The sequence below is a fragment of the Haliotis asinina genome, chromosome 10 (genome assembly GCF_037392515.1).
Source record: "Haliotis asinina isolate JCU_RB_2024 chromosome 10, JCU_Hal_asi_v2, whole genome shotgun sequence".
NCBI classification, from domain to species: domain Eukaryota; kingdom Metazoa; phylum Mollusca; class Gastropoda; order Lepetellida; family Haliotidae; genus Haliotis; species Haliotis asinina.
The window spans coordinates 21200521-21215973 of NC_090289.1; the positions used below are offsets into that span (position 1 = coordinate 21200521).

The 15453-nt window shown below is 38.1% G+C and overlaps 1 long non-coding RNA gene across 1 annotated transcript; it reads left to right on the plus strand.

The window, feature by feature from the left end:
• Positions 1-3898: 3898 nt before the first annotated feature.
• Positions 3899-5532, plus strand: LOC137299083 (uncharacterized). Its single transcript, XR_010957781.1, has 2 exons — positions 3899-3995; positions 5031-5532. It is a non-coding gene; the product is annotated as an uncharacterized lncRNA (long non-coding RNA).
• Positions 5533-15453: the final 9921 nt, after the last annotated feature.

A 15453-nucleotide genomic window follows, 5' to 3' on the forward strand; every position in this document is an offset into this window, starting at 1 on the left:
AGTACAAAATATTGCACTTTTGAATCGCGATTGTACGTTTATAATTTTGTGTATTTGTTTTTTTAAAAGCAGCAATGTATATTATATGTCCATCCTCGATATCTCCAGGGTATACGTTCCGATAAGTCTCCACAATACCCTGGACGCATCTACGGCTCTGCCCGATAAATTTATTACCTCCCTTTGCTGGCTCCGCCTTCTCACAGTAGCCAGTCAGCTAGGCCACCGTTATAACCGAGCTTGCCAATGTCAGCAAAGGTAGCGGAGTTTGCTCGCAGTGCGACTCAGATTTTAGGGAAATAATACAAGCAAACTGACAGGTCCGAAACTTTAAAACAACACATGCACGAACTCCTTCTACCTCTTCCAAATAACCTCTGCATTGTTTCCGTTGCCAAGTATAATCGGTTAGATAATTCAAAAAACGAAAGTGAGTTGTGATTGGTTCGCTCAACTTCCCTGCGTAGACACCTGATTGGATCAAAAGACAGTCAAGGGAGGTAATAAATTTATCTGGCAGATAACGCATTTCCGTTTCTTTGACATCCCCCATATTGAAACTTCTCACACTTCCCACTGGTGACATTGAAGAAGTATCTTGCTAATTTCTTTGTGCCGGAACCAGAGTCCGGATGCATGTAACATCCTGTCAACAGAAATAATGTGGTAAGTTTACATTGCATTTACATTAAATTTTGTCTACGACATAACGATAAGTATGTGTTAATATGTCTGTTAGTTCTATAGTATATTCTAGACATGACTAACAGCTTTTGTGTATGTGAATTAATAGATAGACATAACTAACAGCTTGTGTGTATGAGAAGTGATAAACAGATATAACTAACAATGGGCGTGTATGTGAAGTGATGAATGGACACAACTAACAATGGGTGTATGTGAAGTGATGGACAGACGTAACTAACAATGGGGTGTATGTGAAGTGATGGACACACGTAACTAACAATGGATCTCTATGCGAAGTGTAAGATCGTCATACCTAATATTTTGTGTGTGTGCGAAGTGATGAATGGACACAACTAACGGTGTGCATGTGAAGTGATGAATAGATACAACTAACAGTCGGTGTGTATGTGAAGTGATGAATGGACACAACCAACAGTTGGTGTGTATGTGAAGTGATGGACAAACGTAACTAACAATGGGTGTATGTGAAGTGATGGGCAGACGTAACTAACAATGGGTGTATGTGAAGTGATGGGCAGACGTAACTAACAATGGGTGTGTATGTGAAGTGATGGGCAGACGTAACTAACAATGGATGTGTATGTGAAGTGATGGACAGACGTAACTAACAATGGGTGTATGTGAAGTGATGGGCAGACGTAACTAACAATGGGTGTATGTGAAGTGATGGACAGACGTAACTAACAATGGGTGTATGTGAAGTGATGGGCAGACGTAACTAACAATGGGTGTGTATGTGAAGTGATGGACAAACGTAACTAACAATGGATGTGTATGCGAAGTGTAAGATCGTCATACCTAACATTTTGTGTGTATGCCAAGTGACGAACAGACGCGAAGTAATGTCCAGGTATGACCAACACACGACGTGTATCACAGGTAATCTCTAGGTATGACCAACACTTGACGTCTATGTGAAGAAATATCCCGGTAAGCCCAACATCGGACATGTATACGAGGTAATGTGCACGTATGACCAACACTTGACGTCTATGTGAAGAAATATCCCGGTAAGCCCAACATCGGACATGTATACGAGGTAATGTGCACGTATGATCAACACTTGACGTGCATGTTAACTAATGTCCTCCGGGAATACTTGATGCGTATTACAATTGATATCTAGGTATGTGACAAAATGTCCCGCTAAGCCAAACACTAGACATGTATGCGAAGTAATGTCCAGGTATCACCCAAACTCGATGTGTATGTGAAGTAATGTCCGGGTATCACCCAAACTCGATGTGTATGTGAAGTAATGTCCAGGTATGCCCAGAACTTGACGTGCATGTTAGGTCATATCCAGGTATGACCAGCACTTGACGTGTATATGAGGTCATGTTTAGGTATGACCAACACTTGACGTGTATGTGAAGTCATGTGCAGGTATGATCAACACTTGACATGTATGTGAGGTCACGCCCACCTATGACCGACACCTGACGTGTATATGGGGTCATGTCCAGGTGTGACCGACACTAGGCGTGTATATGAGGTCATGTCCAAGCATGACCGACACTTCACGTGTATGTGAGTTCACGTCCAGGTATTACCGACACTAGGCGTGTATATGAGGTCATGTCCAAGCATGACCGACACTAGGCGTGTATGTGAGTTCACGTCCAGGTATTACCGACACTAGGCGTGTGTATGAGGTCATGTCCAAGCATGACCGACACTTCACGTGTATGTGAGTTCACGTCCAGGTATTACCGACACTAGGCGTGTATATGAGGTCATGTCCAAGCATGACCGACACTTCACGTGTATTTGAGTTCACGTCCAGTTATTACCGACACTAGGCGTGTATATGAGGTCATGTCCAGGTATTACCGACACTAGGCGTGTATATGAGGTCATGTCCAAGCATGACCGACACTAGGCGTGTATATGAGGTCATGTCCAGGTAATACCGACACTAGGCGTGTATATGAGGTCATGTCCAAGCATGACCGACACTTCACGTGTATGTGAGTTCACGTCCAGGTATTACCGACACTAGGCGTGTATATGGGGTCATGTCCAAGCATGACCGACACTTCACGTGTATGTGAGTTCACGTCCAGGTATTACCGACACTAGGCGTGTATATGAGGTCATGTCCAGGTATTACCGACACTAGGCGTGTATATGAGGTCATGTCCAAGCATGACCGACACTTCACGTGTATGTGAGTTCACGTCCAGGTATTACCGACACTAGGCGTGTATATGGGGTCATGTCCAGGTGTGACCGACACCTGACGTGTATGTGAGTTCACGTCCAGGTATTACCGACACTAGGCGTGTATATGAGGTCATGTCCAAGCATGACCGACACTTCACGTGTATGTGAAGTCATGTCCACGTATGTCCAACACATAACGTGTATGTGAAGTAATGTCCAGATATGACTAACAATTCAATGACAATGGCTTGACTAACTGACATCAGATATATCTGAGTAGATGTGAATAACCTTGAGTTATGTGTGTACTAGTTACCAACTGTGACTAAATGTAGGGTTAATTTTGGAGTGATGGGTACTCCTGACTAATCCCATGTTTGTGGGAACTGACTAGCGCATCCGAAGGGTTTCAAATACATATGCATGAAAACAGTCTAATTTTGATCTTGAACACACTTTGATCAGTGCAGTAACATCTTTGCAGACACTCCTCTTTGGTCATGAATCGGTTGACATTCCCTTCACATCCTCCGTAACCAAAAGGCTCGCACAGACCGGTGATGTTGAAAAAGTACCTCTTCACATACGGCTTGCAAGGACCGGAATCAGGTTGCAGCATGCACTCTGGCAACATTTAATCTTACACATGAACAGAATCCGGGAACAGACATACATTGTATTGCTAAGTGTTATTGTGCTTTGAAAAACCAATTCAGCGCATTAACACCCCCTGGAACCCTGTACTACAGGCGTCCAGTGATAGTGATTCTGTACAGCGAACGTGCCAGTGATAGTGATCGCCTTTTCGGGAATATTTGCGGTAAGTGTGTAAAAACTGGAACTCTGAAATAACATATGAGTGCTACACAGTAATTGTTTTGGGCTGATGTCTAGCAGAATATCTGGCCATTTCACATTTGTCGTTACTTTAACGTATTGTTGACGTATGTGGTGCCCTTAAGTGCACAGAAAGTATTAATATTCATCAGTGGGCGGAGCTTATGTGACTGCGTCACATTACAGCACAGTATCTTCCGCCGAACTAATGGAGGGAGTGAACGAAAACGTTTCATCGTCTGTCATCGCCTTATACAGTGCGACAGCTACAATATCCACGTGAGGTATATATAATCATAAAGTATGTGTGCCGTGTATTCAGTATAATGTGCTTTATTAAAGCTTCCGGCGGTGACGGAGTTCAAGCGAGATTCTTTTCAAGTCACCTCCAGATCAGCCACCGTACTGCAGACATGTCTTTGCTCAATTCTGACTGAACAGTCCGACTAAACACAAATAGGACAATTTGTATGGATAACAACTTCTTTGTTGCGTGGTAGCGACGTTTCGGTGCAGATTCTTGTACCGTTGTCAAGCATGAATAATGACAACGGTTCAAGAATCTGCACCGAAACGTCGCTACCACGCAATAAAGAAGTTGTTATCCATTCAAATTGTCCTATTTGTACACCTCAACTTCTAAAATGCCGAACAAACAAGTTACAAGCGACTAAACACAGTTACAGCTCTTGACAAACAACCAACTAAATAATTATACAATGTATATATACACACGTATTGCCGGATCTCCATGTAATCAACAGACTGAAAAGCATCAACTCTGATAGGGTTAATGCAAGTAAGGCTGACTATGTATTCCAATGTAATGCTACCCTTCCATGGCTGTCAGGGTACTGCAAACTTTGACGACAATATTTGACACGAAAGACTTTCGCCCTTATCCCCACTAAAACTGAACTTTGAGGAAAACGTTCTTAGTGTGTCATTCTTATGAGTTTAATATGAGCATATGTTTCAGTATGTTATGATACAATTATTGAAACATGTTAAAACTGCCTGCTCAGTTAAGAAATATACATATTCAAGTGGTATAGTTTCATTATAATGAAATTCATGGGGCGATAAGGCCAGAAGTCTTACCATTAGAGATTTAGACTATGTTGTGAACAAGCATTTATTAAGGTCATTGTAGCTGTCTTAAAAGTGCTCAGAAAAGCCTTAAATGCACAATGATGTCTTGGCCCCTCCCTCCACCCTCTTGGCTGTTTCTGGCTGGTGCAGAGTCCTTACCCCATCCCTTTGACCATGTACAAACCCATCTCGACTGAGTATTTCATTCACTCTCTCTCCCATTTCAGCCATCATGGGTGACTGCCTCGGCTCGTCAGGCAAACAGTGTGCACCATAGAAGTTTTAACCAGCCCCAAGCTCTGGAGGATATCAAGCGCCTTGAAAAAATACAAATAAACTGAAAGTGTGTGTTTTTTCGCATTGTGTGCAGTTCTGATTTGAGTTATGATATTGTGTGAGATGACCAGTGGTGGACCTATTTCTGCAAAGGCCTGTTCCGAGGTTCGAGATTTTTGGTTTCAAAATATGGTTTTTGCATAAGTTGGATGTTGGGCATATAGCCTTATATCATTTGATTATGTTTTCGCCTTGTTTGTGTATGATTCTGATGGGAATTCTTCCAAAATGTTGGTGTTAGACCTGTTATCCACTCTGTATTATAAAGTTGTTACTTTCTTAATAGTTTGGTTGGACTTGTTAACATGATATACCTGGTATTGTTGTGAACTGGGGCAGTACTTTTTGTGGTTGAGTATAATACATGGTGTCATAAATGGTTATTGTGTGTTTTGTTTAGTTAGTGTGGTTTTTTTTAGTTATGGCTTTATTTCAGAATCCTGTTTTTAAACTGGGGAATGAGCCAGGGAAACAAAATCATTATTGGATAAAAGCAAGAAAAGAAAAATATTTAATCAACAGGCTTTTGTTATTGTTCTTTACTGTTTGTTGAATTTGGTAGAGAATAATTTAAAAGGCTACAGCACAATCATAAATTAAGTAGGCACAGACAAGCCAAGCGTACATTCTTCACAGCTGCCACACTGGCAAGCAAGAGGAAGAAAAGCTTCCCCTGCTTGCTGAAATACTACTCAGTTTTGGGAGTGTTTAAAGGTAAAAGGTGTAGCATTTAATTTTTAGCAGGTGAAGGAGACATTGGTTTAAGCTAGCATGGAATAAATACTAGGTCACTGATGTTTCCATACAAATCCTAACCTAAGGTAATGACCAAGCTCTTACACACATGAAATTTGCCTTTAGAACATCTCATCCAGAGTAATCATCCAAAACATCAGTAAATATGTGAACAAGATTACTTGAAGTAGGATTAGCAATATAAGCACTTACCACTGAGTGGTCGTTACAGAAGTTATTGTTGCATATGCCATATGCTGTATTGCATTACTTATTTTAGGGCAAGATAATTTCTGTATCAGTCAAGTACATGTGATATTGTTAATGTTTTGATTCCCGATAAATGAAATGTTAGTCAGGAGGGTTTAGACTCTCTGAACACAGGTTATCTCTAGGGTGTAGAGTTGTACCAACTCTATGTGGCCACCTCATTTAATTTCATTTTTGTCAATAAGTTGTAAGTAGCTCCTTGTGACATCAAATTTTTTGCTGAGTTAATTTCCCATAACCAGACAATCATGCTAGTTACGAAAATGCCTGAACAATCACTGGCTTGCAAGACCGTAACCATAACAGTCACTATATACGGCTGGAATTGAGGGTCATTTCCTTTCAAATAATATCTAAAGGAGCATGCCTCCAACATGTTTCATATTCCAGGCCAATGAATTGTACGAGGATCATGCATCAAACTGATAAAAAACATGCAAATATGATGCCAATCTGTGAAGGGCATTTAGAAGCAGAAAGTGTCTTAAGAATTCCCCAAGTTTCAATGAGACTTTGAGACTTACAGTTTTAGTGAACTCCTGAAAATAATTGTGGAAACATTACAAATATGTCTCATAATACATCAGTTCATGTTTTAACTATACATTTTAACTGTGTGGAATATTTTCCAAAACTTCACTTAGAACAGCTGCCTGAAGAACGTGGCTATGTATACAACAGTGAATGTAAACTTTAAATAGGAAGTACAGTCATGACAGTTATGTAGTGGGAAGAGATGACGATGCAAATACGATCAGAAAAATGTACATGCACATTGTGTAAAAATTGTGATAAAATATCGGAGGCCGGAGACCTTCTACTGACATAAATTGTGTGTCTTTGACTGGCCATCTGATACTGACACAAACTGTGTGTCTTTGACTGGCCATCTGATACTGACATCTGGAAGGCATCCTTAGTGTTAGTTTCATGTGGCATGTTTTCACATCTAAACTTCATGATTTCACTGGGATGTAGGGGTGTGGGGAGTGCACAGGGTCAACAATGTCCCAACCACACAAGATAGCACTCTGACGAAAAAAAGAACAAAGGACATGTCACCCACATTTTAGATGATGGAGGAATCTATCAAGTCCTAATTACACTTTATTTTTATCAATCATCGATTCCAGTAAATTCATAAAACTAAAGGATAAATAAAATATACATATTTTCATCAGCACTGATCCTGTTTTGTTTCCACTAAGCAGACTGGGTGAGCATGTACCTGAAGATAATTTGAGAGAGCATGAATTCTGCTCTTTTAGCATGGGTGGGGTAGCCTAGTGGTTAGTGTTTGCTCATCATGAGACTCAAGTCCGATTCTCCACACAGGTACAATGTTTGAGGCTCATTTCTGGTGTTCAGTGTGATAGTGCTGGAATATTGCTAAAAGTGAAGTAAAACCACACTCACTCTTTCAGCAGAATGATGGGTTGTTTGCAGGCCTTCCCAATGTTGGAACTTAATTTGGTGTTTGGTGATCAATATGTAATGTTCGTTCATAATAAACTTGAAATGTAAGTGTGTTTATGCATTATGAGAAGCACTGTATTTAGGATACCTCTAGTACAGTTTAGAAAAGATACCACATGCACTTACGAATCTTAAGACATCAGAAGTTTAAATGTTTGGGACAGCTTTTGAAAACATAAATAAAGTGTAAAATGAGAGGTAGTTGTTTATGATGTCTCACATCATACCAGTCACATCACAATCAAGGATATCAACTGTACATATTTGCATTGAGGAAAGAGTAAAGTCAATATCTGTGGCATCTATATTGTTTATGCAGCTGAACATTGACACATGTGTTCTTGGTGAACATGTCACAGTGGACATTTTCTGTCCAAATCATGGTGTTACTTGTCTGAGTATTCAGAAATTTTGTAGAGCATCAGCTGACCAGGTAAAAGATAACCATTGTCACATTTTCCCATAACATGACAAAAACAAATCAATTTTGTTAAAGGTGTTTTATACCAAAATACAGTGCAGCCTGTCTTCCTAAGTAGTAGATTTGAAGAATACCATGTTAAACATAATGACATGTAGTATTAAAGTCATTAAGTTCATATACACACATAGCTTTAAGTGTCAAAAAGAATCCAACAAGCAAGTAATGCCATTGGCTAACCAACAATGAATGTGTCAATATATGGCAGTTACAATTCTATGGCATTGAACATATACCCTTCGCATTTGCAGGAGCATAGCTACCACTATAAAACACCCAGGGCTTACAGATAGTTGTTGCTAAAAGAGTTGGGCAAGTCGTCAATGCTGTCTAGGTATAAAGCTTTGCAACCTATCAGTCTTACACGAAAAAATTGGCTTTGTTACATGCCTGATTTGTGAAAAGATAATGTTTATAGTTTGTGCTTTCAGAAACAGAGGCATCCCCTACACCCATTCTTTAACATATTTTCAAATATTACAAGGTTAACTTTAAAACAATACAAGCTTAAAATCCAACAATGTTCACTTATCATTAACAATGAACATAGCAGTAAAAATAAAGAGACATGAAAACTGGGAACATATTGCATCATAAAAAAAAGAACAAAACATGTATTTCAGCTACATGAAGATTGATATCAATGTAATGAGTTTCACCAAAATCTTCACAGAACAGGGTACTCATTGGAAAGACGAAGGCACATGCCATATTCATTGATCTTGAATTATGCATGCTTGAATTTCCTTCTTAGAACCTGTGTTGTCTTTTAATATGGATATTTTACTGAAACAGTTCTGCAAGACTAATGAAGAAAAATCTCAATAATCCTTGGGTAGTAAGCATAAACGAAACAACACTGTTTCACTGGACTGCACAGTTTGTTTATTAATTATTACCTTATAAAATAATCTTGTATTTGGTTTTGAACTCATGATAGGAAGCTACATTTCCCAAAATGGCCAACAGAAGAAAAATATGGAAAGATCTGGAGCAAAGAAAACTAAAAAAGCTGAATATTTTAAGAAGGGATGATTTTCTTTTTTTCTAAAACTTACAGCATACTTATGAGATAGTAAGATGTAGCATCACATGTCATATAAATCAGACTTCTGTACATATCATGAATTTCATTTTTCACAACTTTCTTATTTCTGGCAAAGGGAAACAGTTTAACATGCTTTCCTAGTACACATGCAGACAACACATGGTTGCAGTTATGTGCAACCTTAATTAAAAAGAAACTATCACAAAAGTCAATTTTGATAATGGTATAACTTTACTATTCCAATGTTTACTACATGCAGCATACACTAAAAATAAACCACCAGGCTCTCTCTAATCATAAATGTAGTCCATCAAAGTAACCGTCATCACTTGTCTTGTCATGTACAGTGATGTGGACACCTGTTCCTAGAAATTCGTCAGCATCAAATTCTGTTCATTTGCATTGCTGTTTTCTTCACATCCATCAGAATAAATGCAACTGATTCTTATACCCCAGCACCCAACATACATCTGTGGCTGCCCTGAAGTAAAAAAAAGATATGTATTATTTTTATGATGTATAAAAACAATATGCACAGCAATCAAAGCTCACTTATGGCAAAATATAACAGAGCCAGTTGCCTGATAGTACTTCCTAATGCTCATTATACAAAACATAGCTATTTTCATTATTTTAAAATATGAAAATATATGCATGTAGAAACTAGAACCTTCTGGAAATATTGCATTACAAAACAAATGACCATTTATGAGGAAAAAAGAACAGAAAAGGGGACTTTTCTTAACAGTGCAGAATATACATGATTGCAAGTTAATGGCATGCATGACATGTCCTGCTAGAACACCAGCGCTACATTGACCTGAACATTAGCCACCCAGTTACAGTTAAGTTATTAGAAAACATGTGAAGAAACACATTTTAATTCTGCTGGTCTGATGACTGATTGTCAATATGAGGAGAAAACTGACAGAAGATGCCTCTACAAGGGGTGGTTACATCAGACACTGATGTGGTAGCCACTGGTGATTCATAGAACTGCAGCAATGAGCAATTAAGAACTGTGACAGTGAGACTGGTGGCACAGTCATGGTGATAATCTGTGTACATGGGAACTATTTGTAGTTTCTGGGATACCCAGGATATGGTAACATTCATCAGTTCTTTAATGATGCTGTACCTTTCCTTCTAATTGACTCAACATTATACATGAATCATTAGTCACATGCATTTGGAATAAAGCATGCAAAATCTACAGTTTCTGGAGTTTCAATATTTCCTTTGTACAGATGATAGTAAATTGCATTTCAAACTTGCAATCAACTTCTGATTGTACTGAGTCAAACGTTCTTACTTTCAGAAGTTTTTAACTATTTTTATTTGTCATACATCCTTGACCTGAAATGGAATATTGCCCTTAACACCTACAGTGTATGGAATATTGAAGATGTTCTCTAAGCTAATGACAGTAAAGAGCATTTCATACTTGTGAACAAGTTGTCACTTTACCTAGTCAATAGTAAAAATTTTCAGACATTTTTAACAATTTTATTTGTCACATGACCTTGACCAGAAAAGGAATAACGCCTTTAAAATCTACAGTTTATGGAATTTTGAAGATGTTCTCTGGGCTGATGATAGCAAATTGCACTTCAAACTTGTGATTAGCTTCGGAATGTACTTGGTCCATAGTTCTAATTTTCAGACATTTTTAACTATTTTGTTTGTCACATGACCTTCACCAGAAATGGAATAACGCCTTCAAAACCTACAGTTCATAGAATTTGAAGATTTTGAATTTTCAGAGGTTTTTACCTTCAAGTAATTGATGTCCCATACTGTTCCTGCTGTATAATAAGCTAGGTCATTAAGACTGATCACATGCTCACCACTTTGCATGGGGGTTTATTCATGGGGATCTTTTTGTACCTATGAATCCAGCACAGCTGCATGATATTGACAAGTGTGTACATCAACCATGGGATGAATGGTGAACAACCTGTGAACATAGGAAGTTATTTATTAATAAAAACATTTGTTTTTAATGTCATGATAACCTGAAGGAAGCAAAATATATAATGGAATTAAACATAAAATGTAAAGATGACTTATGGCTAAAATCTACCATGAACACAGAAAGGTCTAACAATATAAAATTACCAAAAGAAGCATACATGTTAAGGTGCCATGGCAGAAACCTTTGAACTGTCAAATACATTTATTCACTGAATGGAAAAACGAAAAACATGTCATTAACCATGCCACTACAGAGCTGAGGGAATTGTCTAATTGTTACTATGGCATATAGTGTTCATGAATTACTGCCATTCAGTATTGTACTGAGGGTTCACAGAAAGCTGAGCATATACTGCATCATCAGTGGAAACTTGCAAGTCAAATATATCTTTTCTGTCTCTGTGTCTCAGCAATAACTACATCAACAATAATTTTCTTTATATCAGGCATCAAATTTATTGCTTCACTCAGCAATATCTAAGCTATATGGAGAGGTATAGTAATAAATCATGTCATGTTTACCATTCTTTTTTATCTCACATTGTGTGATTAATGTTAATAATGTTATAAAATTTATTGAAAATGAACATGAATGAAGTTGTTAACAAACATATTCAGTGCAAAAGCCACAGATACTCATCCACATTTATTGACATGAACATGTACTATGTCTGGCTTGGTCATGGATGTGAAAAAATACATTTTAGGTACAAAGACCTGATATTCATTGTACATTTTGCACTACAAAAAATAAAGTGGGAACATCATAAAATGTGATGTCATATATAAACTGAATGGTAAGGTCATTTATACTCTTAGATAAATGTAAATTTTTGTGTGCTTAATGGGCACTTTAAATAAAATTCAATATTCATTGAGCTTGAGTGAAAACAAAAACAGCAAAAAACAAGGGTGTTGAAACACACCAGCACCACGTTTGATTCAAATGCCCAAACACAACAGGGTAGTGCATGAGGAAGAAATACTTCCTTATACTGCACAGGTAATGGCAACAGGGCACTGGCAGTATATTTAGTGATAACATTTTTCTGTCTTAACCTATATAATGTGTTGACTAAAGAAGACTGAATATGAATCCTTTGTCCATGATAGTTCTGGTTCTAAACATGTGTTCCAAATTAAACATGATTTGTACCTTCCAAACCTTAGTACAAAAATACATGAGCATGATGATTACTGTTGACTTTTGTATTGAAAATACTTTTAGCAAGCCTTAAGTTACATAGCATGTCCATATTGATGATGCTGCACAACCTACAGTGTTGGACACTGACCAAAATGTGTCTGTGATCCAATGTACCAGCCTACAGAAAGTCTATTTGTCTTGCTGGATTGCTGGATTCAGATATTGTTGCTTCAAAAAAGGATGAATATAAGAATACTTTACATCTAACCTTTACAGTTGTTGTACTTCCACATTAATGATGCATAATATCTAGAAAAAGTGGTAGTCAGCATCATGTCACAAGTACAATGAAACAAGTGTCATCAGAAGATGACATTTCCCCCCGGTCCCCAAATACTTAAAAGAACAGTTACAGTGAGTGTGGTGGATGAGCTGGCAAGGCACCAGGCTAGTGACTACAGCAAAGTTGAGGTGTCGGGATCCAGCCCACCTTTGAACATTGGAGTCAACTTTCTGTGCAGACTCTTTCAGTGTTGTCACAGTGTACAGTGTACAGTGCACAACCCTGTGCACTTAAAAGAACCCATGAATATGTTGGCATATGACCAGTGGAGGCCACATGAAACAAAGTGACTATGTGTCCCACTCCACCCAGCTGTGAATGGGTACCTCGTAAGGATGGGAGAGTCACAATAAAACTTGGTGCATCTAGTGGCAGCACGAGTTGCATACTCCGCAGGGAGATGAGATTGGTAATAAATGTGCAGTTGAGATTGACATCCCGTGATCAAAGGAAAATATACCAGTGCCTTGGGCATGCACTAGTGCATGGATATGTGTGCTGTATAAATATTCTATATCCTATCATATTACTTCAGGTTTAAGTCCAGCTGGACTAATGCCAAATCATTTCCATCCAAATCATGAAAAATATAAATATAAATTCTGTAAAAGGCACCACTTCAAGATGTGCCTCATAAATCTGCCAAGTTCTGTTGAAAGAATGGCTTTCGAGTTGTGCTCTGGAAACAAAACCCTTCTCTCCCCCTTAAGACTAAGTCTGAAACATTTCCACAGAAACCAAGAAAAGTAAATGTGACAAAATTCTGCAAATAGCAAAAGACACCACTTTAGGTCAAGTTTGATACATGTACCATTTTGGTTGAAAGGTATTAAACAGTTTTCAAGTTTATGCTCTAAAAACCAAATGATTACGTACAGACAGACACCTGCATTTCATGCTGTGGGATAACAATTCAAAATAAATAAATAAATACATGTTGCAAGTTTTTACCATCTGACTGCTTCTTACTTATAGTTAAGTGAGACTAACCAGAAAGTGGATGACAGATTACCCTCTCTTTACTAAATTTATCAAGTATATTTCTGTGTTAGAAACTAATTTTCTCAATAGAATTCCTCAGTTCACACACTTTTTTAAAACGATCAATGAGTGGTTTTACCCCGAAACATACGAATTTAGCCAATAATAGTAAGAGCTCAAAAACAAAAATATCTGTAACAGTATTTGACAGATAACTTCAGCAGAGCTTCAGATTGAATATATGGTCACATTTCTGTGTCAACCATCCATGGAAGTTATTCCAAAATATATCTACAAACAGACACTGCCAAAACAACTGAATTATAGTTTCTTCACATGAGGAATGGAATGTGTACAGATTATTGTCTGATCATATTATTTTATAGGAGAAGGAATTGGAGGAAAGAAAATTATGACACAATCTGTACTGGAACCACCTGAGTTTTGTTTCTTCTGTGGCCTGAAAATTTTATTTTCATAGATTTTTACCCATTCTACATCAGGTTTTGCCATTTTGACAATGCTTAGTCTATGTTTTGCAGACAGCATTTGCAGAAAGCAAATCAGCCATCTCAGACCATCAACAAAATTCCCCACTCATCCAATCAAGTTTGCCGGTCAAACAAAAAACAGCACCATCGAAATCCGCCAGCACAAACCTATTATCAACAGTGACCAAGGATACTACATACCAAGAGCCTATGAAGAGATAATCAAACCATCTAAGACTATCTAAGCATTGTGTCTGTTTGTTATTACTAGTTAGTCCCACTCGTCATTGGTGTCATCACTAGTGCTCTTTTCTGTCTTAGTTCCCCACTGGCCTCCTCCAATTATGTACCACATGTTTACTCTGTCACACGCTGTTGTAATGTTAATCCGCTGTTAGTCACAACATATCATGTATATAAGCTTCTCACTATTTGGTTGAATTCACACTTAGCTTGAAAACGATGTAAGAATCTACATCGAAACATCGCTCAATGTAATAACCAAGACGTAATCCATAAAGCTGTACATGTATGTTTCTTTTCTGACTCACCAACTTCTACAATGCCCATCAAACAAGTAACTTACAAGATGCTACATAAATTTTTATGTCAAACTCATTGAAGCACTAGAGACACTCTTCCCAAAATAGATTTCCAGTGTTCTAATGAAATCAGTACTCACATTTGAGAAATCATCCATTTTCATCATCATTCCTTAACCTCCTCCTTTTATTGGTTTACACACAAGAGCACTCTTTATTCTATCTGGGTTATTTCACAAAAACAGAACAGCCCTTTTCAACAAAACAATGTATTGGCATGGGAAAACTTAAGAAGGGTAATACAAGAGGCAGAACACAGCGATCCCAGTCTGCACACACTCTGCAGAAGTGATCAGATTATAAAAAAGCAACTAAATATTCAAAATTATGATTACTTTTACTTACTGTATGGATGGGCATTTCAAAAACACAAAATTCTTACACAAATGCATCAAATCACAGCTGTCACATGATTCAGTCAGCACTGAAGGCTGAACACAATACGTTTCAAGGATAGCCCAAGCAAAAGCGACGATGCATTTCATTTCCTACTAGTCCTCTAGGGTGCTTGGGGCTGGATGAAGATCTCCTGAGAACCTGGCAGCACCTCTATGGTACACATCGAAATAGGTCCACCACTGGTCGTCTCACACAATATCATAACGCAAATCAGAACTGCACACAATGCGAAAAAACACACACTTTCAGTTTATTTGTATTTTTCAAGGCCCTTGATATCCTCCAGAGCTTGGGGCTGGTGCACTTTCTGTGCACTTAAGAACTCCTATACAAGACCTTAAATTCACAGAAGGGTCTTATGTGCACA